At 49.6% G+C, this 27451-nt stretch overlaps 1 protein-coding gene across 4 annotated transcripts in view; it reads left to right on the top strand.

Annotated features, from left to right (window-relative positions):
• Positions 1–4857: 4857 nt before the first annotated feature.
• The window catches only part of SIN3A (SIN3 transcription regulator family member A), a 64174-nt gene continuing 41580 nt past the window's right edge, over positions 4858–27451 (top strand). Inside the window, exon 1 of one of the 4 annotated variants that reach the window (XM_081887603.1) lies at positions 4858–4881. The gene's annotated coding sequence lies outside the window, so the exon portion shown is untranslated. Of the gene's footprint in view, positions 4882–13344; positions 14023–27451 lie in introns of those variants that run through there. The other 3 variants (XM_081887602.1, XM_081887604.1, XM_081887605.1) reach the window with 3 other exon arrangements.

Genomic DNA, 27451 nt, shown 5'->3' with positions numbered 1-27451 from the left:
AAACAACCTGGCGGTTTCTTCTGCTGTTACCGCATGTGAGCAGGCTATAAAGTGGCACATCTTGGTTAACTGGTCTACTACTACCATGACAGCCGTTTTCCCCTTGGATTTGGGCAAATCCGTCATAAAATCTATGGAAACTGCTTCCCATGGCCGTTCAGGTGTGGGTAATGGTTCCAGTAAACCCGCCGGTGCCACCCTCTCCCCCTTTGCTCGCTGGCAGCGGTCGCACCTCCTTACATACTCTCTTACATCTTCCCTCACCTTGGGCCACCAGAACTGCCTGGTAACTAACCACATGGTTTTGTGCTGCCCAAAGTGCCCTGCGGTGGGGCTGTCGTGTAGTTGTTTGAACACTCTACCCCTCATCGGCTTCTGTAGATCTACTTGCAAGAGCTCCTCCTCCGACGCAAACACTTTCTTTAGCTGTTCAAATGCTCGCTGCGCCTCTTCCGTCCAGGCGAATTTCTTCTTACTACTGAGACAATCGGTGATGGGCGCCGTTAAGTGGGCAAAGTTTTTGATGAACTTCCGAACCCCAGGAACCCAAACCCCAGGAATCTCTGCACGTCCTTCCTGGTTTTGGGTGTCTTCCATTCCAGTACCGCTTGGACTTTACTGGGATCCATGGCCAACCCCTTGTCTGACAAACGGTACCCCAGGAACTCCACCTCTCTGGTATGGAACTGGCACTTCTCCAACTTTACCCACAGCTGGTTTGCTTGCAGCCTGCTTAGGACCTCCCGGACATCTCGGACATGCTGCTCTTCGTCCTCTGAGTAGACTAACACATCGTCTAAGAAGGCCACACAGTTCTTATAGAGCAGAGGTCCCAGGACGTGATGCATGAAGGACTGAAAGCAGGCTGAGCCCGCCTGTAGTCCGAAGGGCATAACGAGATACTCAAAGGCCCCCAAGGGCGTGAACATGGTGGCCTTCCATTCATCCCCCTTCCTCATCCGTATCAGGTTATACGCCCCCCTCAGGTCCAGCTTGGTAAAAATCTTTCCCTTCCTCACCCTGGTCAGAATGTCGTCAATCCTGGGCATGGGAAAGGCCACTGACACCGAATTGACGGCCCGGAAGTCCACAACCAATCTGGGTTTTTTCGAGTCCTTTTTGTCCACAAAAAACACTGGGCTGCCCCCCACCGCTCTTGACTCCCTGATGAACCCTCGTTTCAGGTTCTTGTCTATGAACTCCCTTAACTCCTGCATCTCCCTGCCCGACATAGCATACAGTTTGCCCACTGGTAACTGGGCTCCCAGGAGTAGATTAATTTGACAATCAAAGGGTCTATGCGGGGGCAGTCTATCTGCTTCCTTCTCGCTGAAAACATCCCTCAGGTCTGCGTATTGTGGTGGTATTTCACTCTTTTCTCCCACCACCATCCTTGCCAGACTTGCTCTAGTCAACCCCTGAGTTTCTCTTCCCTTGCAGTGTTCTAGGCAATGAGCTGATCCAAAAGAGACTGTCCACTGGTGCCATCCCACTAGCGGGTCATGTAACGCCAGCCAGCTCATCCCTAATATGATGGGTGGCTACGTGAAAGGCAATGACTTCCGTGTGCCTTGCCACCCTCATTGTCATGGGGACCGTTTGTTGGCTCACTTCCCCTCCCAGAAGTTCCCTCCCATCAATCGTGGTCACCTGCAAGGAATTACCTAAGGGCAGCGTCTGTATCTGGTGCTCTGATGCAAACTCCCTACTCATGAAATTGCAGGAGCTGCCTGAGTCTAACAGGGCTTTTATCGTGAGTGGATGTCCATTGGGCAGCTCTAGCAGTACCTCTACTACCAGAGCCGCTCTTGGGGGTTCAGGCTTGGGCACGTTCACTGATCCTTGGCCTGGCTGCTGTGCCTTGTCGCTGGCAGCCAGGCGTTGGCTTTTACCTGCTCCTTAACCCCTTCCTCCTCGCTCCCAACAGCTCCCACCATTCCTTGCCATCCCTTCCTTTGTGGGTACACTCTGGCAAAATGTCCTGGCTGTTGACAGAGGTAGCATTTTTTGGCGCTCTTCCCCTCCTTCTGCCCTTCGTGGACGTTTGAAACGCTGTGGGCGCGCGCAGTGCCAATCTCCATTGGTTCCGCTGGTGGGGAAGGTTGCCCTGGCATCTCAGGAATGCGGAAATCACTCCAACGCTCTCCTCTCCCTTCCCGCTTCTCCAGAGCCCTTGCCTCTAGGCGTGATCCAATCGCAAGAGCCGATTTAGTCAGCTGATCCATAGACCCCGGCCGGGGCACGCGGGAAAATTCGTCTTTCACCTCCGGGGATAGCCCTTCTTCAAACAGCATTTGAATCGGGTCCGAACTCAGGTCCCACCCCAATTTATGTATGAGCATGGTAAACCGTGTCCAATACTCTCGGACGGACTGATTCCCCTGTTTGCATGCCATTAACTGTCTGCGTACCACGCCCTGTTCAATCTGGCTGGAAAACATCAAATCCATCGCGATAAAGAATTTCTTCAAGTCCTTTAGGGCATCATTATTCGATGCCATCAGGGGCCTCACCCATTCTCTAGCTCCCCCCTCGAGGTGCCCAATCACAAAAGCCACTCTCGATTCCTCATCGGCAAAGTCATCAAACTGCAGATTGAGTGCATATTGCATTTCACTTACTTATACTTACTTATCAAACCTTTATTAGGCATTATGCGAATAAAACCATAGAAGAGAAAATAGCATATAAAGGCCTTGAAATATATGTAAAAGGGCAGCAGTTGCATTTCTGTCTTAAAGGCTTGGTAGTTTCTTGGGTCACCCCCGAATTTCTGTACCAACCCCGGTACCTTCCTTGCGATGGGGGTGGGCTTCCCCTGTGCATCCTGAGCTCTCCTCTCCTCGAGACGCGCTGTTAGCAGTGCCAGCTGGTGTTCCAACGCTCTGTTTCTCTCCTCCAGAGTTGGTCCCGCCCCAGCTCCTCCCGCTGCTCCGTCTCCAGTTGGGTTGCTCATGATGCCTCTCTTTCGCACACGCAGCGTCGAAGACTGACGGATTGCTGTGATGGGTTAAGGGGCTGCTTGTGCGTAAATGGCTGAGTTCTTAACTCCTGCAATCAGTTTCTAAACTCTCCCTGTCCGCGGAGCCATGGGCGCATGGCTACCTCAATCGCTGGCAGAATCCGTCAGTGGGCGCTTCCGGAATTTGCGCCAACATAGGAGTTCCTTAACGGAAACTCTCCTTTTGGAATCTCTGTGTGACAGTTTCCTGCGCGGAGTGGGCGTCCCCAGCGGAGGTCCTGAAACCTCTCCGCTGTTCTCACTGGAAGTATCTTGGAGCCATCCCTCCGACTGAGTTTCTGCGGGAACTCTCTCTCTCCCCCTGCTGGTTCCTTCCTCAGCATCCGAGGGTCTCCTAGCCTCCTTGAGCCCTTCCACCACCTGACTCTCCGATGGCAGTTCCCTGACAGATCCTGAAGCTGAGGCTCCAATACTTTGGCCACCTCATGAGAAGAGAAGACTCCCTGGAAAAGACCCTGATGTTGGGAAAGATGGAGGGCACAAGGAGAAGGGGACGACAGAGGACGATATCGTTGGACAGTGTTCTTGAAGCTACAAACATGAGCCTGATCAAACTGTGGAAGGCAGCGGAAGACAGAAGTGCCTGGTGTGCTCTGGTCTATGGGTCACGAAGAGTCGGACACGATTAAACAACAAATGAGTGTGATCCACCTTGAGTCCTGTAGGCATAGGGCGACATACAAATTTAATAGTGATAAAATAATAATGTGTGTTAAAGGTAAAGGTAAAGGTACCCCTGCCCGTACGGGCCAGTCTTGACAGACTCTAGGGTTGTGCGCTCATCTCACTCTAGAGGCCGGGAGCCAGCGCTGTCCGCAGACACTTCCGGGTCACGTGGCCAGCGTGATGAAGCTGCTCCGGTGAACCGGCACCAGAGCAGCACATGGAACGCTGTTTACCTTCCCACTATAAAGTGGTACCTATTTATCTACTTGCACTTAAGGGTGCTTTCGAACTGCTAGGTGGGCAGGAGCTGGGACCGAACGACGGGAGCTCACCCCGCCGCAGGGATTCGCACCGACCATGTGATTGGCAGGTCCTAGGCGCTGAGGTCTTACCCACAGCGCCACCTGCGTCCCTCCTAATGTGTGTTAGGACTGGGCAATCTATTGTCCAAAACTGGTTCAAAGTCTATATTGTGATATTAGTTTTATAATTTTTGAGTTGGCAATATTGTGAATCATGGTGTGCTATGCAAAAATCATGATGTGGGGGAAACCGTGAAACCAGCCAATGCCTCTACATAGCTCCATTCTTATTTCAGACATCATGATATATCAGTATATCATGGTGTTTGATTGGGGATATATCATCATGTTGAAAATCAGATATTGCAGTCCTAGAGTTTATAAAGTTATGCATGGTACAGAGAAAGTGGATCGAGAAACGTTGCTCTCCGTCTCTCACAATACTCAGACTCAGGGACACCCAACGAGGCTGAACGGTGAAAGATTCAGGACAGAGAAAGTGCAGCACTTTCCCCACCGACGAACTGGCGGAAGAGGCTGTTGGCGGGGCGGGAGGGGGCTCTTGGGCGGCCTCCTGCCGGCGGGTTTCCCCCGGGGGCATCTGCTTGGCCGCGGTGGGAAGAGGATCCGGCAGCCGCTCCGCTCCTGTTCTCGGGGAGCCCAGCTGGACGCCCTTGGAGCAGGCAGGAAAGCAGCCCAGGGGCCTCCCGGAGCTCCTTCGGCCGCTCACCGGCCGGAAGCCGCCTTCCCGCGCGGAGCCCGGGCGCTCCGGGGGCGTGGCCTAATGTGTCGGGTCAGTCCCCGCCCCAACCTCCGCGAGTCTTCCGCCAGCAGCCAATCCGCTTCGGGGGGCGTTCCCTCCCGTTCAGGATTCCTCGTCCGGCTTGGAGGGTATGTAACAGCTGCTTCCCAGCGCGTCGCCCGCCCCGAGGTGCCCTTTGGGAGGCGGGGGGCGCGCCACTTCGGAAGGCCTTGGCTGGTGGGGGAGGGGCTGCGGAGCCGGGCCGCCAGGTGGGTGGGGAGGGCGGCGGGGGCTTGGCTCGCTCGCCCGCCTGCCTGCCCGCCGGGCGCGGCGCGGCGCCTTCTCTCCGGCGCGGCTCCGGATTCCGCTCTGTCCCAAAGCGGCCGAGGGAGGAGCGAGGGACCCTCCGCCTCTCGGCGCCCCCCTCGCCCCTCTTTCCCCCGAAGCAAAAGCGCTGCCGGGGGACGGAGGGGCAAGGGCGGGCTTGCAGCGCCCGCTTCTGGCCTCGGGCCGGCGGGGAGAGTTGGAAGCCCGCCGCGCACCGGCTCCCGGGCCGGATGTGGTCTCGACGCTGCTCCCTCCGCCCCTTTTCCTGGCGGGGCGGGAGGACGGCTCTTACTAGCCGGGGAGCGTCATTCTGTGGCCGAATCGCGCGTGTGTCGCGGGTCTGGGGATCCGCGACTGCTCCCCCCCCCCCGCGGGGAAGTCTCGCTTCCGATTTCGTTTTCCGCCGCGCTCCATCCTCGCTCGCTGCCGGGCGGGCGGGCGAGGGTTCCCCGGTGGCGCCTGTGCCGGGATGGCGCGCCTCGCTCGCCTGGCGGGCGCCCTCTTGCAACTAACGCGGAGTTGTGGCACTTCGTCTCCTCCTCGCGCGGCTGGCTTCTGGGTGGCCCCCTTCTGGGGGGGGGGAGCAGTCGCGGATGCGCCGGCCGCCTTCGCATTAACTCTCCCGCTCCCGCGGGGGAACGGAGTCTCTTTAACGTGGCGTCCCGATTTTCCCACAACGGGAGGAGGCGCAAAACCTCCCACAAAAACCTGGCTGGCGTGCGATTGATCTCCCTATTATTTTTTTAATCACTTAAATCATACGCGGGGCTTGGCTGCTTTTGGGATGTGCGTGTGAACGGGGTGTTGGGAAAACAACCAAGGCAACGGGAAGAGAAGCGGGCGGGAGGGCGGCCCATTCGGAGGTCTTGCTCTCCCCTCCCCTCGCGCCCGTTTGCTCGGGAGTAGACGGCGCTGCGTTTCGCGGGGCTGGGCAGGAAGAGGACGGCGGCCTCCGTTGTTTACGGCGCAGCTTTGACGGGCAGCTTCCCCCCCCCCCGAAGTGCGTGGATTTGGAGGCGGGACGCCGCGCTCTGGCCGGGATGGCCCCTCCCGCTGCCATCTCGTCGAAGAGGGCCGGGCTTCCAGGGCGGGGGAGGCGCCGCCGCAATTCGGATCGTGCCGTTGGTCAAGAATGTGCCTCGTAATTCCCGAGGGGAGCGGCGAGGGAGCGCGCCTTTCTCCTTGAAGCGGATTGGGGCAGGGCGGAAAACGGGCTCCGCCTCCTTCCCTGTTATGGTTGGGGGCGGGGGGGAGGTGACGGCTGTTTGAAAGCATCCCGGAAGTGAAACTGAAATTCGGTTGCAGGGGAGGAATAGAATAAGAGCGATCTAAGGAGCCGGCCCCAGGGATCGTGCTCCCTCGCGACATTTCGGCAGGCTTGAGTTGCGCGAGGGGTCGGTGCGCCAAAGGCCGTTGAGTCCTCCATGTGCAGAAGCAGTACATCTGCAGAGGAATCTGGCTGCCCGGCGTCCGGTGCAGTGGCTGATCCTGCAGGGCTGCTCTTGTGCCTCTAGGAAACAGAAAGGGAACATCCGACCTGTGGAATCGCAGGTACTTCAGCCTTCCTCGACCTGGCACCCTCCAGATGGAACTATGTGGGAATTATAGTTCAGTGCATCTGGAGGGCGCCAGGTTAGCGAAGGCTAGGTAGAAGCAGAGCCGGTTTCTCTCGCCATCAGTTCTGCTATACCATTGGCTCAAATAGCGTCTCTCTTTGCCCATTGGAGTAGAAATGGTATGGGTGGGGATTAGTTAGAGCCATGGAAGATTCACTATTGACCGTTGCAAAGATAGGAAGCATCCAGATTTAGGGCAGGTATAGGAACCCCAGAGGCCAGGGAGAAAGCTTGTGGGATGCCCAGAGACGGATGGGCTTGGGGTGGGATGGAGCAGAGCTCCTGGCGCTTTTGCCTTTCAGAAGAGGAATCTGGGACTCTGCCACCTTCCTGCAAGAGCTGCCACAACAAAGCTCATCTCTCCACCCTGCCTTGTGCAGAACCTCAGGGAGGGCTAGGACACATCTTCCTCCTTGTACAAGAAAAAGGGGTGGAGGATGTTGAACATTGTGGCTTCTGCCTGTGTGTCTTGGGCGCTCTGGATTAAAAGTTGTTCCTGGAGAGAACAGTTGCTTTGCATGCAGAAGGGCCAGGTCCCATCCTTGGCATCTGCTAGAAGGGCAGGGAGAGATGCTTGAGGAGCCGCTGAGCTTGGTGGACCCACAGTCTGACTTAATGTAAGGCAGCTTTGCTGGTTGCTCTGGTCGCTTCTTCCATCATGACTTGAATGCCAAATACCTTTGAATGCTGTGGGCGCCTTTCATTTCCCCCTCAGTGTTTGTCCTGCCTGCAGGGCCCTGTGTTTCCTCACCAGCTCCAGGACACCTGAGAAGACACTTGATGAGTCTCTGTCATCCTTGGCTCCTAGGTGAGGCATGTCTTCACCCATAAGGCTGCTTTAAAACAACAACAACAATAATAAGAAGCCTGGCAGATAACTCCCTTATGGGAGAGGTTGCAACATTTGGGGGTTCGTGGGAGAAGGTGCGTATTAGGGAGCATATTATAGAGGTACAGTCGTACCTTGGAAGTGGAACAGAATCTGTTCCAGAAGTCTGTTCGACTTCTGAAATGTTCAGCTTCCAAAGCACGGCTTCTGATTGGCTGCAGGAAGCTGCAGAAGCCCCAGCAGACGTTCGGATTCCGAAAGAACGTTCGAAAGCTGAAACACTCACTTCTGGTTTTCAATCATTCGGGAGCCAGAACGTTAGACTCCCAAGGCGTTCGGGAGCCGAGGTACGGCTGTATATGAAATTATGCATCTCATGGAGAAAGTGGAACCCAGTGGGGTTGTCCCATGAAGCCAAATGTTGGAGGATTCAGGATAGACAGAGGACTTTTTCACACAGCACACTTTGTTTATTTATGTACTGCATTTATATGCCACCTTTATCTTCCTATGAGCTCAAGGTGGTTGTACATGGTTATCTTCCTAATTTGATCCATACAACAACCTAGTGAGGAAGGTGACTGGCCCAAGGTCACCCGGGGAGCTTTGTGGCTGAGTGGGGGGTTGTTGCCACCAACTTGGATGGAGGCTTTGCAAAGGAAAGGGGTTTAAACAAACTCGGGGAAGAGCAGGCTCTCAGTAGCTAGTAGCCACAATGACCATTACAATGACCCTCTTGGACCCTCTCCTGAATATCAGTTACCTGGATTTGCAGGTGAACCGAGTGCTCCTCATGCCCTTTTGGTGGGCTTCCCCTGATGGGCATCTGGGTGGCTCTTGCGAGGAGGACAAGATGCTGGACGGGATGGGCCTTTGGCCTGATCCAGCATGGCGTGTCTTCTGTTCTTCAAAGCAATCTTTTCTAGTCTTTAGGGGCAGTAAATTCTCCTGGAGTTCAGTCTGTAAATCAAAGCAGAGGACTGTTTTATGAGGAGTCAAATCCAACCCTGTTAAGTTCAAGTGGTAGGTTTCAAGTTGTTTTTTAACTCCTTGATCTCAACAGGAAGTGGTTTTTACTCTTGCTCCACTGGTCTTTGACAATCATACGTAACTCTTTCTCTCTTTCAGACTTCAGTATTTTTCTTTTGCTGCCTGCAAAATTTTGAAGGATCTCCTTTTCCTCTTGGTGGTGTTGGAGTGTCAGAACCGGTACGGTGCAGGGAGGCAATAAAACATCAAGAGCTTGGGGCAAAAGTTACTTAGGAGAACTAAACAAGCTTCAGTGGGACAATATTATTTCATCCGTGTCTTCCCTACCTTCGTAACTTTATGATAGCTGTTGTGTGACAATGATGCCATTGCAGGCTGAGGTAACACCCAGTGAATTTCATGGTTGTGTAAGGATTTGGATGCAGGTTTCCTCAGTCTGGATCCCAACTGTCTGGTGCAGAGCTTTCCAAAGTGTGTGTCATGACACATTGTGCTGGCTGCAGTGTGTAGGTGTGTCACACAAATGCTCCCTGTGCTCCTCCTGGGGCTGGAAAGAGGTTAGTTTAACCTCCGGTTTGCTAGTAAAACTGAATTACTGTGTCACAAAATGATGCATGTCTAAAAAAATGTGTCACCAACATGAAAAGTTTTGAAAGCTCTGGTCTAGAACACAGCTTTTGGGAGAAACTCCCCCACAGAATTGGACCAGCGTTTTCAATAGTGTTAGATAGACAACCAAGGTGTCAAATAGCCAGGGCTGCTGCAACAAACAGCTGTGCAAGCCTTTGGGCAGCAGAGACATGAAAGGGCATCAGAGGAGGGAGGGACAGAGGGCAGTGTTGCCCACGGCACCTCTGACTGTTAATCAAGGCACCCCGGGGTGCCATGGCACACTTGCTGAAAAACCACTGCCTTAAACCAAGGTTGTGGTCACCAAAACGGAATGTATAGTTGCCATTTTGTGGGCAAGATGGCTCTAAAGTCCTATTTTTCATATGATGGGCTGGCTATGATTCTCAGTTAACCATCTGGCTAGTTCACTGCCAACCTTGAGCTAGGTTAAGAGCTTGGAGAACTTAAAGAAGAAAAGTCACTTGATTGAGGGACAGTCTGCATATATATTGGCCTATTCCGCCCTGTTCAGGCAGAACAGAAAAAGCAATTTGGTTCCAGAAATTCATTCTGATTTTGCAGATAAAACGGAATTCTGCAAAATGGGATATTAGTGTGTGAAAACAGTTCAGAGCCAATGATCCCTAGATGACTAAGATGACAGGTGCCATCCTGGCACCCAGGCATCTTCACTTGGTTGCAAGTGGTTGAAAGCCAGGTGCAAAATGTGCCTGGCTAATTTCAAACACTGGGTCGATCTGCTTTTTCTGTCATGTTTATGAGAAGGGCATGAAGGCAGTGGTCCTCCTCAGGAGCTGATACTCACAGGTGCTTTTAGATGTGGAGGTTTTATGTAGCTAATGTGGCCAATCACTGATGGCAGACTTGGTTATCCATGAATTAGTCCACTTTTCTCTACCTTTTTAAAGCCATCACACTGAATCAAATCCTAGAGATTTCCAGCTAAGTGAATATAATTATTTCCCCACATTTAGCTTAGGCGCCGTCTTCTGAGGGACAGAGTTTCTATTAATTCAAGCCCAGTCATGTTGGCTGATTTCTTTTTACTTCTTTTTTTTTAAGAGTCAGGCTAATGTGAACGTCTGCTGTGCAGCAGCTGCAAGTCGGAGGTGTTCCTGGTGACGGAAGCGGCTTAATTGCTAGTAGCTTTATCCATGTGGGAAAATGTGTGGACAAGCAATGCTCTGAGCATGTGTGGCTGCCATCTTCACAATTATGGGATTTGTTGGGTGGTGATGCACCACTTTGGAGCTTCTTGGGCAATGCTTGTGTTTGCTGCTTCCAGGATAAAATCATGCTCCCAAATAGTGGATCTGAAATCCAAGAAGCAGCCTCCTCTCATGTATGCTGTGATGAACTTGGGCATAAGCAGAGACTGTGTCACCTTCCTGCCCTTTGATCTGGCCCAGATATCATTGTTGGAAGGAGTGGGTGAGTTTAATACTGGTGACAGCTGGGTGAAATCCTAGAATTGCAGAGTTGGAAGGGACCCCAAGAGTCATCTAGTCCAACCTCCTGCAATGCAGGAATCTTAGCAAAAACATCTATGACAGGCGGTCATCCAACTTCTACTTAAAAACCTCCAAGGAAGGAGAGTCCATCACCTCCTGAGGAAGTCTGTGCCACTGTCAAACAGCTCTTGTTACTTTTTCCCAGGATGACAAGGAGTACTCTTCGGGTTTGGTCAGCAGCTACAAATGCCCCTAACAGATACTTCTTTCAACCCACATTGTACCAGCTTCCTTGCAAAAACACCATGGGGGACTTTGTCAAAAGCCTTACTAAAATCAAGATATGCTATATCCACAGCATTAGGTTAGGGGAGTAAACAATCACTTCTTGTTTTTAAGCAGGAACTGTAATGTAATTGTGTCTTGTGGAGTGCTTGTATTCAGTGTTCTAGCCAGCCATGCCTTCTCTCGGGATACTCCATTCCATTACAGCTGTACCTTGGTTCTCTCAGACCAAAGCTTTGCATGAAATCACATGTGGGAGAGACTTCTCCCTGATTTGGGTGCTAGCCCATTTCCCTTCTGACCAGTGCTTTTTTAAAAAAGAAAATAGGTGCCAGTACTGCATATCCTTGAATACCCCCAGAAAAAACATTGCTTCTGACCATTCTATGTCAAGCAGCTCAACAAGTCCCTACAAGATGCAGTTGCAAGAATAATTTTTGGGGAGCATGCAAATGTGGAAGGACCATAGCTCAGCAATAGAGCTGCTGTTTTTGCTCACAGAAGACACCAGGTTCAGTCCCTGGCATCTCCCTGCCTGAAACCCTGGAGAGCTGCTCGTCCGTGGACAGGACTGAGCTTGGTAGGCCATGGATGTAGTGAGCTGCCTAATTCCATTTCTTCTTGTTGCTCTGTGGTTTCTGCCATTCCATAATGTAGATGGGCTGTTTTCTTTTGCATCTGTAGTGTGTATATGTATACATAAATAGGCAAGAGGATGCATTAAGACATGGAACCAGACCCACAAAGCAGGAGAGAATGTTCATCGTACCAGTGACTGGTGGTCTGTGCATTTTGCTGCCCTGTGCTCTTTTTTTGTAGAGAAACACACATATTGATCCCCGTCTTTTGATACTTTCACTCACACACAGTTCTGAGTATATTTTCATGGCACTGGGAGCATCAGAAACATTATGCCCTCTTCTAAGGAGTTCCTAGCTGGAAAATCATTGGTTTAATGCAGTGGTTACAAACTTCATACACCGCCTTGAGCTCCTTGGAAGAAGGTGGTATATAAATTAAATAAATAAATAAATAAATAATACACGGATAGATAAACTGTACTTTACAGAATTTTGCTGTTCTGGAAGTTGTTTTTGTTACCAAAGCAGCCTATAAACTCATGCCACCTGAAGTTTTGGAATGGACTCCTACATGTCAGAGCCTGGGTAGCTCAGCTGGTAGAGCCTGAGACTCTTACTCTCAGGGTTGTGGGTTCAAGCCTCACATTGGACAAAAAGATTCCTGCATTGCAGGGGCTGGACTAGAAGTCCGCCATGGACCCATCCAACTCTACAATTCTATAATGCATTTCATTTGATCAGAACTGCGACTCAAGACATACATCATTGACTTGGAGAGGCAGGTTGTGTTGCTACCCTTTAAACTGGATGTTCAGGTGTGAGTGTACATGAATGTAGGTTTAGGATGGGCAGGTGTCTTACCTACGGAAAAAAGCAAAGCTGATGTGAGAGCAAATGAGTTTTCTAAGACTGCAATTTCCCAAACCAGTCATTGTGTACATAAATCTCTCGTGTGATGATGCACCAGCATTAAAGTTTGGGGGTGGGGGAGAGCATTTGCAAGCCAAATATACACATTTTTAAAACATACTTAGCGTTGTTTTGGTGGCTGGGCTCTCTTTTTGCTTAAAAATGTGCTTCCCCAGTGTATATATTAAAAAGAGGACAGATAGCAAGCATAGTAGTTTTTGTTTTTGGACTGCAGATCTATAGCGATCATTGTGGATTTCTATGTAACACTGCAGCTTGCTGTGTTCAACTGGTCTTGTGTGTACAGTACTTGGTTTGGGACAATTCTTTGGGAATTGGCTCTCATGATGCTGGCAATGTGTCCTGAATGTTTTTAAGAATTCAATATTTTCTGGGGTTGGTTGCCTGTGACAATGAAAACAGTCAGGAGATCCAATTGAGTATTCTCAGGGTATCAAACTCTGTGAAGTTTAAATTCTGTGACTGACTTAAATAGGTGGTACAAGTCTATACATGTTTCCTTGGAAGTAAGGGCCACTGAACAGAGCAGGAGTTATTCCGAGGTAAGAATGCATAGGATTGCAACAGTTCTTTATTGCCAGAGACTAGAAACTTGAATGCTAACAATCCTTTGGAAATCCCCGTAAACACAAGGGGGACTTGATAAATGTTTTTCCTAACCCCAGGCTGTCGGACCTTCTGCGCACCAGTATTTTCAGAAATTATTCTACTTCGCGGCCGTATGGTAGCTCTGGCAACCTGTTGCCCCGGGGCCGCCCGCCTTCCTCCCGAGAGCGCGCGCTCCGGCGTTTGTCTGGCGCGCGGCGGCGGCGGCGTTAGCCGAGGGTCCTCGAAGCGCGCCCGCTGCGGCGTGTTGGCGGCGCCGCGTTCCCGGCCGGGGCCCGCGCGCGCCGGGCGCCCCACGGGCCCCTCCTTCCCTGCCGGCCGGGCGGCCGCCCTTTGCCGAGGCCGCTTCGGCCGCCACGAGCCGCGATGTAAACATTCCACAAAAGGGCTCCTGCAGCCACCCAGGTGGGCGGGGCCTGCCTCTCCGCCTCCTCGAGCGACGGCTTCCTCGGCCACCCGCGGGCCTGGTGCCGTGCTTCGCCATCCAATGGGCGAACGGGAAGGGCGGGCCTTTGATTCCGATACGGAATTTTTTTTAGCCTTCTCCCCCTTCCTCCTACAACCCTCCTTTCGCATCCCCTTCCTGGGACCCGTCGCCCAATCGAGGCAGCGGAAGCTGGCCAGCGCCGCGCGGCAATTGGCGGGGAGGCCGAGCGGCGTCAGCGCCGCCCAATGGCCGTGCGGGAGGCCGCCCCGGGGGCAGGGGAGAGGCGGGATTTCCCAAGGAACAGAGAAGCGGGCAGTGCTCGGCGGCGGCGGCCGTCCTGAGGCGGTTGGTCTGGGCAACCTGCTCCCTCGCTGCTGCCTTCGCTTCCCTTCGCCCGCTTCCCTTCGAGCGGCGCCCCCGCCGCGAGCTGCCTCGCCGCTCTGCTCGGTGTGGGGGACGCGGGGCGGGCAGACGGAGGCCTGGCTTGGCCTTCGGCTCCTGACGAGGCTCCCAGCCCCGCCGCCTGAGGAGAAAGCGGCAACGGCGGGGAGCGAGACGAGGCGGGCGCCTTGAGCGCGAGGAGGACGGCAAGTACGAGGCAGCGGCGGCGCTGAGGTGAGCAGAAGGCGCGAGCGGCTGGGCGCGCGCACGCGCGCTGACAAGACCCGTGGCGGGCGGGCGAAGGGGAGCTTGGTGCGCGCGCAGTGTGTGGAGGGGCGTGGCTTCGCGCCTGTGTCGCGCGCGCCATCCGTTGAAAGCGGGAGAGGGAGGGAGGATGGAGGGAGTGGAAGCGATTCGTTCGGTCATCGGCACTAAGGCGGTGTCGGCCCCTCTTCTTGTTCCCGCGCCGCCAATCCTAGGCGGCTCTGGCTGCCTGGCCCGCCCCCAAGTTTCCCCTTCCCGGCCGGCTCTCTTCAGTGTCCCCCCCCCCCTGCTTATTCGCGATGCACTGTGGCTCCGCCCCCTCGGGGAGGGGGCGAGGGGCGCCGCCGGGTGGGCGGGATTTCCCTCTCTCTCCGGTGGCGCTTCCGCGGCCACCGGCGCCGCCTCTGTTCCCCTTCCCCCCTCGGTAGTTTCGCCCAGGGTGATGCGGCCCCTCCTGCGGGCCGTGGTCGCTGCAGTCGGGAGTTTGGGTCCTTTAAAAATAAAATAAAATCAAACCAAACATTATCACTCTTCCTGGAATTCTGCTTCACTTTCACGACGAAGAGGAGGAGAGCTGCTTGTCCTGCAAGCCTAGCCCCGATTACTTGGGAGTAAGACCAAGAGGACTTCATTGTTATTAACATTAACATTATCATTTATTAAATTTGTATACCGCCCTTCATCCGTAGATCTCGGGTAGATAAAAACACAAAATGCTTTAAGAAATAGAACAAAACAATAATCCCCCCTCCCTTTCTGCAAGCACATTTAAAAGAATAGAGGATGTTAGACAGCCAAAGGCCTTTTTGAAGAGGAACTTTTTCACCTAAGTATAATGAAAATGCCAGACGAACCTCCCTGGGGAGAACATCCCAGGAATGTCGCTATCCTGATGGCTCACTTTCACTTCAGCTCCAATGCTCAGGAATGGAAGGCAGGGAAAGCTTGAGTGGATGAGGAAGCGTGGCTAAATGAATGGATGTATTTGCTTTTCCTTCTTGTCAGTGTGGGCACAAAGCTCTTCAACGTGTGGCTTGTAAAAAACCTGGCTAGCAGCTGGGGAGCGCAGGAACAGCCACCCTTTCATTCCACGTGCCTGAGAAGCAGCTGCAGGAAGTGGTAGCTGCCTGGGCACCACCTCATGGCTTTCCAGGCGAGAGAAAGCCCCCTTTAAAGGACCTTATCCGAGGTAATCAGGGTGAAGTTGGGCTGTTGCCAGAAGAGCGGGTGGTGACAGACCCTGGAGGCCCCTTGTAATGCAACCAATCACTTTGAATCCTTCCTTAATCACTCAGTTCTTACACTGATGCCTTTTGTCCTCAGATGCCCGAGTGTGAACAGAGGCAGCACATTTTGCTTTTCCAGACACTGGGTTGTGCTTAAATGGGGTTCACGGCCATTAAATATGCTCTTTAAATAGAAAGTGTGCAATTTTTAAGAGTGGCTGTTTAAAAATAATGGTGTTTGTGTTGTGGAATTTAGAGAGCAGCTAGCTGGTGGTTACTTTCCTCTATTTTAGGAATGCAATTGGATATCTAGAAGAGTTGGTTATAAATAATACATAACTATTAAAATGATTTTTTTAAGTGACTGTTTTTCCCTTTGAAAAAAATTCTGTGTAAGTTTCTAGATTTCTTTAAACCTTGTGTAAATATTTTACATGTTGTGTGCAATGTTATTGAATTTAATTTATTTATTCAGTTTTTTGCTGTCATGGATACAACCATGTCTCCACTTGAAGTGCAGTTAGATCATACTAGTTCTCTTAAAGGTTCCATCGTATTCTATGCTATGGTTTCAGGGCAGAGTGGTTTTGTGCTTCTTTTACAGGAATGGAGAACCTGTGGCTCTCTAGGTGTTCTTAACCATGCCAACTGAGGCTAATAGGAGTTGCAGTGCAACATCTGGAGGGCCGCAGCTTCTCCATCTCTGCCAAAAGCATTTTGTCATTAGTTACCATTGGTTTGGTTTTGTGGGGGATGGAGGGATAGGTCAGCATAGGGTCAGGATATTAAACTTCTCAACTCAAATCTACATACGTGTTATACTCATTCATTTTATTAAAACTGCATCTTGCCTTCTTCAAGGAGCTCAATTTAGCATACAGTTTCCCTTGTCTTTCCTTCAGAACGTCCCTATGAGGTAAGTTAGGCCGTAGTCACCTCTTGAACTTTACAGCTGAATTGGGGTTTGAAACTGGGTCTGTCCAGTCCTGTCCTACACTCTGACCACTCCACCACACTGGCTGGGAGTAATCCGCTGGGAGGAAGCTCCACTGAGCTCAGTTGGCCTTCTGAGTAGGCACGTACAGGATTGTTGGGCATAGAATATCATTTTCATGTTGACATAAGTTCTGCATAGCCATATTTTATGTTTACTTCACTTCCATGCTTGAGTGGGCTTATAAACCACTACAAAGCAGTAACAATAACATAAAGTCTTACGACTTTTTAATTTAAAAATATAGGGGAGTGATGTTATAGGCGGTTTAGATCAGGGAGAATGTGAAATTACTACTGGCCCTTATGTGCTCAGTTACACAAATGGTGTGCTACAATATCACCAAAAACATACAAACATAGTTTTATTGGAAACAGGAAATAAAATTCTTACTGTGTGCTGATGCTTCTGATTTGTAAATCTCATGCCTCTATCTGCATTAATGAAATCTAGAGCGGTTTGTTGCTATGAGTGATATTGATTGTAAAAGTACTTCAATGCAGCTGCATTAATATAACAGGGTCTGTGCTTTATAAACAAACTTGCTGACTCCTAGTGCAAAAGGCTAGGATTTAGACCTCTGAATATGTACTTGTGACTTTATCATGCAGAAATCTGAAGTTCTTTACTGATAATTCATTCAATAGTCCTATTCAGGCAGCCTATTGCCCGGTCTATTAATCACCCAAGGGAGACTGATGGGAATGAGCATGCTAGCTTCATGCCCCCAATCCTGTCATCAACTTGTGGATGGCAACTATGAAGCTGGGGACTTCTGTATCTCTGAAAATTCACTGCAATTTTTAAAAAGTACTACAGTGGTGCTTTGGTTTACAAACTTAATCCATTGTGGAAGTCGGTTCTTAAACCAAAGCATTCTTAAACCAAGGCGTGCTTTCCCATAGCAGCGGGGGACTCAATTTACAAATGGAACACACTCAACAGGAAGCGAAACATGTTCTTATTCCAAAGCAAAGTTCACAAACCAAAACACCTTTCAGGTTTTCAGCGTTCTTAATCCAAGTTGTTCATAAACTAAGCTGTTCTTAAATCAAGGTACCACGGTATTTGGAAAAACTGTGCTCTAAAATGCATTGGGACCCACAGCCTACATAAGTTGGTTTTGTCTACTTAAAAGTAATTAGATTTTTAAAAATTAAATTAAAACTTTACATTTTTAAAATTTAAAAAATTCAGATTTTACTTCAGTATAGCCGTACAGTGGTACCTCAGTTTTCGAATGTAATCCATTCCAGAAGACCTTTCAAGTTCTGAAACGTTCAAAAATCGAAAACTCAATAGCTGACAGCTAGGCCTCAGGATCTTACACCCAGCAGAAGCTGCGTGGGCATGTTCGACTTTCAAAGCGTGTTCAAAAACCAAAGCATTTACTTCTGGGTTTATGGCATTTGAAAACCAAAATATTCAGCAATGGAGACATTCGAAAACCGAGGTACCACTGTATTCCACAGTTATAAATGAGTGAAATGGTTATAAAAAATTGGTATGTTGCCTCTTGCCTTTACTTTGGTCATATCCAAGAGGGGATAAGGTAATTGCTGATGAATTGCTTATTATCAATTTCTTCAAGGATTCCACAGTTACATTTTATCCTTTTAACAACAACCTTCTGTGGTAGTTTGCAGGGGAGATAGTGAGTCTTAGACTTTCCAGTAGGCTTCACAGCTAGAGCTTCAGGATAGAACAGGGATAGATAAACTAAGGCCCGTGGGCCGGATGTGGCCAAATCGCCTTCTCAATCAGCGTGTTTTTACATGAGTAGAATGTTTCCTTTTATTTAAAATGCATCTCTGGGTTATTTGTAGGCATGGGAATCGTTCATGCTGCCCCCCCCCATATAGTCTGGCCCACCACATGGTCTGAGGGATGGTGGAGGGCAATCTGGCACCTGCACCTGTGAAACCCTGGTGTATATCTTTTGAGTAGGAGGACATTGCCCTTGATTAATTTGTAAATGTTTGTGCCCTTATATTTGGATCAGTCTGAAATGCCTGTTAGGGAAATGGTCTTTTTTAATAATAATAATAATAATAATAATAATAATAATAATAATAATAGTTTTTATTTATACCCCGCCCTCCCCAGCCAAGGCCAGGCTCAGGGCAGCTAACAAGTAACAATAAAAACAAGTTGAATGAATACAAACTTAAAAACAAGATTAAAATACAACATTAAAATATTGAAACATTAAAATGCAGCCTTATCACAGGAGGAGATAGGAAAAGAAAGGGGGAGGGAATCAAATTGGCTCCTAGCCAAAGGCCAGGTGGAACAACTCTGTCTTACAGGCCCTGCGGAAAGAAATCAGATCCTGCAGGGCCCTGGTCTCATGAGGCAGAGCGTTCCACCAGGCCGGAGCCAGTGTTGAAAAGGCCCTGGCTCTGGTTGAAGCTAATCTCACTTCCTTAGGGCCCGGGACTTCTAGGGTGTTGCTATTTATGGACCTTGAGGCTCTCCGTGGGGCAGACCGGGAGAGGCGGTATCGTAGGTACGAGGGTCCTAGGCCGTGAAGGGCTTTAAAGGTCAAAACCAGCACCTTAAATCTGACCCTGTACTCCACCGGGAGCCAGGGTAGCTGGAAAAGCAGTGGGTGAATATGCTCCCATGGCAGGGACCCTGTGAGGAGCCTGATCAGGGAGTGTGCCTCATATGTGCTACTGTACTTTGCCAGACTATGGTGTCCTCTTAAAACTGTCCTTCTTCCCGAGTAGTGGTTTGAAATCAGTGGATAAAGTTCATTCTTTCTAGTGAGTGCAAATCATATGCAATGGGGAATGGAAAAAATCTGCTTTTGGCTGATGAAAAAGGTTTGATTTGTGTAATGATGACATTTGAATTTAAGCTAATTTCATCTGCTAATTGCTGATGCTACAATTCTTTTCCATGCTAAGGTTGGGGTGAGTTGTATTGCAAATGATGCTGGATATACTAGGTAAAGGTAAAGGTACCCCTGCCCGTACGGGCCAGTCTTGACAGACTCTGGGGTTGTGCGCCCATCTCACTTAAGAGGCCAGGGGCCAGCGCTGTCCGGAGACACTTCCGGGTCACGTGGCCAGCGTGACATCGCTGCTCTGGCGAGCCAGAGCTGCACACGGAAACGCCGTTTACCTTCCCGCTGGTAAGCGGTCCCTATTTATCTACTTGCACCCGAGAGTGCTTTCGAACTGCTAGGTTGGCAGGCGCTGGGACCGAGCAATGTTGTTCTATAAATGTGTGCCTTATCTCAATCTCTATATTTTAAGTATTAGAAGTTGATATTTTTAAAATTATGGTACTTAATCTTCTGGGTGAAATTTTACTCTTTGTTGTCTTAACTAGAAATTTGTGTTGTTCCTTTGAAAAACACAGTTGGTGGTTTGCTTGCTTGGTTGCTTGCTTTTTTTCATTTTCAAGCAATTCCCAAATCCCTGTTACAAGTTTGGGATCTACTTCTGAATGGTGACTGTTACAGCAGCTGTCTGACCTTGCCTAACCTCTGGGCAAATCAACAGCATGTGTTCTAATGGATGCAGAAGGAGAGAGAGAGTGTGTGTCTTGGGGAACAATACATAGGAGCATCACTTCCTATAGTTAAGTGACCTAAATCTAATTAGCACTATCAACTGACATGTATGTATCTTCAGAGTTAATGGAAGGTTATGTATGTCAATAGTTTCCTTTAGCCTCCTGAGGCTTAGACCATGCAGATTAGGACAAAATTGTTTCAGTTGCTTGAAGGGATCTGGAATGGGAAACAGGAATATTTAGCATATGCGAAGCTTAGCATTCTTAGTGTTGAGCTTGTAGGTTCTGATTATGGTGCCACTGGTGGACGAATCCTGTGAGTTCTGCTTTTGGGACAGCAGCATTTTTCTATCTCTTCCTCGGTAGCCCCTTTGCCTCTTGAAAAATTGCTCCAGAGGGTTAGGAGACTCCCCAGAGCTGCATGAGAAGTAATTCGTGAAAAATGCAGAATGCACTGCTACTGAATCCCAGTTCTATTGGTGAACAAAAGGCAGCCTTTAGTTCATGGAATGGTAGTTCAACTCTCAGCCACACATTGGGCTACTTTGATGTTATTGTCCTACTAAAAAGCTTGTTTTAATTTTAACCCCCCCCCCCATTACATTGGCTCAAATTCTCATTGGCACTTTGGTTGAAAAAGGAAAATAAAGAGGATATGCCCTTTTATTTTAAAATGTAAAGCATATCACTTTCCAGAGATAAGCCACTTTGCATTGTTGAAATGTTCAAGCGGATTATATGTAAACAAGATAAATTGGCTAAAGTGAAGACGTTTGCAGAGACCAGTATAGCACAACCAGATCATCTTGAGGAAGGCGATTATGTTTTTGTCAGCATTTGATATTTGCTCTCTCTGAACCTCCCTATGTAGGGCTCAGATAGTGGCATTCTTTTTCTCCTTAACAATTATGATCTGCACAGGAAGTAATAATAATGTGTAAAGAATTTTTGACAAGACCAGTATATGTTTGAGTAGGAAGCTGTATAATAGTAAATTTTTATTTATACCCCGCCCTCCCCGGCCAGAGCCAGGCTCAGGGCGGCTAACACCAGTAAAATTACAATAAAAACGGGGGGGGGGGGGACGCAACAATTTAAAATACAGGTTAAAAATACAATTTAAAATGCAGCCTCATTTTAAAAGTAGCCCATAGATCAAAACCATAAGGTCAGACTGAGTCCAAACCAAAGGCTAGGCATAACAGCTCTGTCTTGCAGGCCCTGCGGAAAGATGTCAAGTCCCGCAGGTCCCTAGTCTCTTGTGACAGAGCGTTCCACCGAGTTGGGGCCAGTACTGAAAAGGTCCTGGCCCTAGTTGAGCCCAATCTAACCAGCTTGCGACTTAGGACCTCCAAAATGTTGTCATTTGTGGACCTTAAGGTCCTCTGCAGGGCATACCAGAAGAGGCAGTCCTGTAGGTCAAAACCAGCACCCTGTACACCACCGGGAGCCAGTGCAGTTGGTAAAGCACTGGATGAATGTGATCCCATGGAAAGGACTCCGTAAGGAGCCTCGCCACAGCATTCTGCACCCACTGGAGTTTCTGGGTCAGCTTCAAGGGCAGCCCCGCGTAGAGTGAGTTACAATAATCAAGCCTGGAGGTGACCGTCGCATGGATCACTATGGCCAGATCAGGGCGAGAAAGGTAAGGGACCAATGCTTAATATGGCGGAGATGGGAAAATGCCACCTTTGCTGCGGCCGCAACCTGCGCCGCCATGGAAAGGGAGGCATCGAAGGTTACACCCAAGCTCTTGACAGAAGGCACTGGTACTAATTGAGCCCCCGCAAGAGATGGGAGTTGGCCCCCCAACCCCATGTCGTCTCGACCCAGCCAGAGGACTTCCGTCTTTGAAGGATTTAACTTCAACCGGCTCCTACACAGCTTATCCAGCCACAGCTTCCAAGCATCAGGTCAGTGTGTCTGGGGCCGAGTCAGGTTGGCTGTCCATCAACAGATAAAGATGGGTGTTATCAGCATATTGATGACAACCCAGCCCAAAGCTCCGGACAATCTAGGCAAGGGGCACATAAAGATATTGAAAAGCATCGGAGAAAGGATTGCACCCTGTGCAATCCACACTCCAACACACCAAGGAGTGCTGCGGTAACAACTCCCTTCCTAGCGCCACCTTCTGTCCCTGACCTGAGATAAAGGAGCGCAGCCATTCTCGGACTGTGCTCTGAATCTCCATGTTGGCAAGGCGGTGATCCAAAAGTTTGTGATCGACCATGTCGAAGGCTGCTGACAGGTCTTAAGAGAATCAGCAGTCCTGACCCGCCTCAATCCAGCTATTTACGGAGGTCATCTGTTAGGGCAACCAAAGCCGTCTCGGTCCCGGAACCAGGGCGAAAGCTGGACTGAAATGGGTCCAGAGCCGATGTTTCATCCAGAAACCTACCAACTACTGTTCGGCAACCACTCTCTCAATTACCCAGGTACGGAAGATTCAAAACCGGGCGGTAATTGGATAGATCTAAGGGATCTAGAGATGTTTTCTTTAAGAGCGGATGCAACACTGCTTCCTTCAACTCCCCTGGGAAAGTCCCCTGATTGGGGCTGATTGATGATCTCACCCAGGTGGGCCCGCACCTCGTCTGGACATGCTCTAATCAGCTAGGATGGGCACAGGGCAAGTGGTGGGCCTTCCAGCTCGAAGGAATCTGTCTACATCAGCAGGGAGTATCCGATCAAAGTGGTCCAATACTGGACCTGGGGACAGTCGAGGGGCCTCCAGTTCTGTTACTGTATCCAAATTGGCAGGGAGGTCACAGCGGAGCAGCAAGACTTTCTGCGCAAAAAGCTCGCAAATCCCTCACAGCTATGGGTCAAATTCGTATTTATATTTGGCTGTTCCTCTAGGGTTGTTAAAGACCTAATTATTCTAAAAAGTTGCGCCTGGCGAGAGCTAGCAGATGCAATGGAAGCTGAGAAGTAAAACGTCTTTGCAGCTTTCACTGCCATCTCATAGGCTTTCATAAGCGTCCTATAAGAAGTTCTTGAGGCTCCGTCGCAAGCATGCCGCCATACTCGCTCTAGCCGTCTGAGGTCCCGCTTCATTTTCTGGAACTCCTCGGTAAACCAGGGGGTTTCGGCGGGGTCACAGAGGGCGCTTAGGTGCGATCTCATTGATGGCCACCAAGAGCCAGTTATTCTAGTTCTCGACAAGCTCATCTAGTGAGCCGCTGGGGGAGCAGGGTCCCGCAAGGCCTGACGAAATCCATCAGGATCCATCAGTTTTCGCAGCTGAGCCCAAATAGGCTCACCACTCAAGCTGGGTGGGGGCAGGAAGTCAATCCTGGCTTTCAGAGCATAGTGATCAGACCGTGGCACTTCCACAAGTGAGGACATGATCACATTTATACCTGCACCAAACATCAAATCCAGCGTGTGGCCTGTTGGTGTGGGACCCAAAACAAACTGGGAGAGCCCTAGTGTCGCCATGGAAGACACCAGGTCCAGAGCCCGTGAGGAGGGGGTGGCATCAGTATGGACGTTGAAGTCTCCCAAAACCAGTAGGTTAAGGAACTTCAAGGCCCAGCCTGCCGCCACATCCAACAGGCCTGACAGGGTGGCTGCTGGTGTGCTAGGTGGTCGGTACACCAGCCAGACAGCCAAGCTCTCCTTGGTGCCCCACACTAGGCCAACACATTCAATGCCGGAGATCGCCAGTGGTGGCAGAGCCTTGAAAGAGCAATCCTCCCAGATTAACAACGCTACCCCTCCCCCCCGACCCACAGTCTGTGATTGGTGGAGGACGGAGAAACCTGGTGGTGTCATCTCATGCAAGGTGACTACTTCACCTTCGCACACCCAGATCTCCGTCACGCACGCCACGTCAACCCCTTGCGAGATAAAGAAGTCTCGCAAGGTGGCGGTTTTATTGCCTATGGATCTGGCATTGCACAGCACCAATGACGGAAGTGGGTAACCCCTGCTCACCCTACCCACGTCCCTTGGGATGGGGCATAGATTGGAAGGGGTTCAAGCATCACCGCATCTCAAAACGCTTCGCCGATAATACCTACCCCCACCGCCATTCCTCCCATGCCCTTCGATGGTGGCAATCCCAGCCCCCACGCTAGCCTCCCCTGTAAAGAAATGATATCCCCTCACTGACATAACATCCCTGGACCAAGTTTCCCAAATTGAAAAGGTATGATATTGAGAACTGCAGGTATGAACTGCAGAGCTTGATCAAAGTCAATATGACTTGCAGAGCTTGATCAAATGAAGTTCTAGTAGAATAGACAATTCCAATAGAACTCCAATAGACAAGAATCAAAGAGAATAAATATATTCCATAACGGAGTGAATATTGTCTCTAATTTTTGTCATTTAGGGAGATTGTGTAGAAAGAAAAACAAACGTTCATAAATATTTTCAAGAGGAAAATTAATTATGGAAACTGAAATCTCCATTGTGGAAAGCTTTTAAAAAATAGGGTAGAATACAGTGGTACCTCGGGTTAAATACACTTCAGGTTACATACGCTTCAGGTTACAGACTCCGCTAACCCAGAAATAGTGCTTCAGGTTAAGAACTTTGCTTCAGGATAAGAACAGAAATCGTGCTGCGGCGGCAGCAGGAGGCCCCATTGGCTAAAGTGGTGCTTCAGGTTAAGAACGGACCTCCGGAACGAATTAAGTACTTAACCCGAGGTACCACTGTATGTTATTTCTGATGACTTATTTAATCATCATCCATAGGTTAGGCAACAAACTAGAGGATCTCTGGTTTTTGTGGTTCTGCCTTGCACATGATACACATCCCATCATTTTTGGGGACAGATTTGTTGCAGAAGGCAAGATATTAAAAGATGGATATAATCACTATGTTTTATGTCCACCACTTCCTTTCTGTGCTGGCTGGGCCTGATGTTGCCCAAACCACCCAGAGGGCACCAGTTTGGGGAAGATTCCTTTAAAGTGTCACTCAACAGAACTGATATGTTGACTCACTGATATAATGGCTCACAACCATGAATGAGCCCTTTTATTGCCTTTCTGAAATACCATGAAATATTAGGTAGCCTTAGAGCACCCTTGCAAATAATTCTTAAAAGGTGCAAAGCTGTCATATTTAACTTGTCATTAGTGGCTTTAAGGGCAAAAAAACTAAAAGCACCCAGCTTTTGTAAAAACATCTCTACTTTGTTACTTGAGTGTATGTATAGCTGAAGTGACTAGTGTAGCACAGTTATTGAATGGGGAAGCCTGGGACATTCCCAGTTGGTGGAACCCTCTTAGGTGGTCTTAGGCAAGCCAACATTCTCTTCACCTCAGCCCCACATCTCCCATATGAGAAGACTGGCATTTGCCTACCTTACAGGATTGTGGTAAGGATCAGGGAGGTAATGCATGTGAAGCTCTTTGAAATAAAGCTGTATTATTCTGCAAGCCTGCCTTAAACTGCCTAAATGATCCACATAAATGATAAGGGGGATAATTTAGATCCCTGGAGTGAACTATTGTATGGCGTTGCTCTTGTTGTGAAAAGGATGTCACAGTCAACATTCAGCATTCACATTGTTGGAAAAAGTAGCTAGGAGGCATCTCCAAGTATCCACTACTGCAGTCCAGTTGGGCCTCTGGCCCTAACCTTTATCTTTGTATGGCTATTTTTGTTTTTTTAATTTGCCGCATTCTCCTCTTTTTCTTCATTTTCCTTTTCAAAGTTTTTGTCTGGATAACAATCATTCCTCACTGATGTTTATAAGTAGCCACATAATCTGGTCATCCTTGGGAAGAAACAATCTCATTTAGAATAGCAGGTAAGGGAGGTGTAAAAAAATGTTGGTCCTCTGTGCCTTTCAGAGCCAGAATGGCTAGCTGGGCATCATGTGGATAGCAGACTACAATGGTTCTGTGGACTAGTTGCCTTGTGAACCTATTTTCCTTTCCCCAGGCAACCAGTGTTCGAAATTAACCAGTTGCCAGTCGCTTTCTGCAACTCAGGAGTGCTCCCTTGTGGCCAAGTTGAGATTTGCAGCCACATGGTTTGCACATGGTGCAGAGAACTCTTCTGGCTGGGCAGGAGATGCCTTCCAGGGCGCTTGTTGATGTCTTTTCCATTCTTGTACAATTTACATAAGAAGCTCTTTCACACAGTTAAATAGATTGCTTCTCTTGGGGCGGGGGCAGAAAGGGAGATCTGGCCGATTTTCACCCCACCCCTTCAGCCTTTCTGTGAGACTGCAAGTTATGGACAGTTAAATGGGTTTTACTCAGGGCCTTAGAAAAAAAGGTGCCATGAAGCTGTTAAAGCAAGTGTCACGCTTTTAACCAGTGCCTTTTTTCTAGGGGGGGGGGGAGGTGCTTGTACTGCATACCCTTGACAGAAAAAGGACTGGTTTTTATTGTGGGGCTTCTGCTGCTGATTCCTGAGCTGGCTGATTATTTAAGGAGTTTCTAATGGTGATCTTGCTTCTCAGAAATGAAATGACTCTAGCAGTTAAGCAGTGCCTCTTTTATTGCTTTGCCTTTCATTTTCCCCCATAATAATATTTTTGCTGGCTTGCTTGGAAGGTTTGCCCCCTTTATTTGGATTCTGCTGCATCATTTTCTTTTCTAGGAATGCATATTGAGCATGGGGGTGGGGAGAGCAGAGCTGGCCTAAGGAAGGTGGGCCCCCCTCTACACGGCCAGGTTGTGTTGGGGAAGGGGGATAAGGGGGTGGAGGGGGAAGCTTCACCTGACACAGGGAGAATAGGAGGAGTAGGCGGCAACTGGAGCACTCCTGGAGCTGCCTTATGGGGCGAGAGGGTTACAGGGTTCTTTGGAGCTGCGGTAGCACTGACACCAATGTTTGGAAGCTGCAGGAGCTGCTTAAGAAGTTGGAGCAGCAAAACAAGCAGCTAGGTCTGCATTTGCAGCGCTGGTGGGGCTCCAGGCAACAGCCCCCAAAGGTTCCTCGGCAGCATCCCCAGCAGTGCAATCTTGGGTGTCTGCACCCTCTTGCTGCAACTGTCCGCATCCCGCTGTTGCCCGTCACCACAAGGAGCAGCCCTCTACTTCCAGGGCTCAAAAGTCACTGCCTTGGCCCTAACAAAACTGGACCCAGGTGGCCTTTGCGGAGCTGCTAAAGCCCAGTGAGCTGGAGTGGCTGGCTGTGGGGAATCACTTGGCTTGTGCAGCACTTCTGGTGCCATGTTACCCTGCAGACCAGGTGATTCACAGAGCAGTGCAGCAGCAAAAGAGGCGTATCTTTTGGTGCGCTGCTGCCCCGCAGACCAACTGACTGACGTGGCATTGCAGCTACACCAGTCAGGTGGAGATGTTAGGCACCAAACAATGGCGCCTGGACATCTCCACTGACTCGTTAAAGGCCGGTTGTCAGTCGCAAAATGTAACCAGCGCCTGGCTAATTTCGAACGCTGAGTCCAAGTAGAATAAATATTCTTATATCTTGAAACAGATATGAGAACCATTTTTGTCTTGTTCTTGGTTCTGGTCCTGTGACAGTGAGTGAGATTTACCTGCTTTTTGAACCCAACTCTGCAGCATGAGGCAGAACGCCTTTCTATTCCTTCCTGGAGATGAGTTAGCAAAGTTTGCTGATTACACCAAGTTGTTCAGGGTAGTTTTGAACAAAAAGAGGCTGTAAATCGCTCCAAAGGGATCTCTCCAAACTGGGTGAAAGAGTATTAAAATGA

This window comes from Podarcis melisellensis (genome assembly GCF_964234715.1).
Source record: "Podarcis melisellensis genome assembly, chromosome: 14".
Lineage (NCBI taxonomy): Eukaryota > Metazoa > Chordata > Lepidosauria > Squamata > Lacertidae > Podarcis > Podarcis melisellensis.
This window is presented reverse-complemented; position numbering and strand designations above follow the sequence as displayed.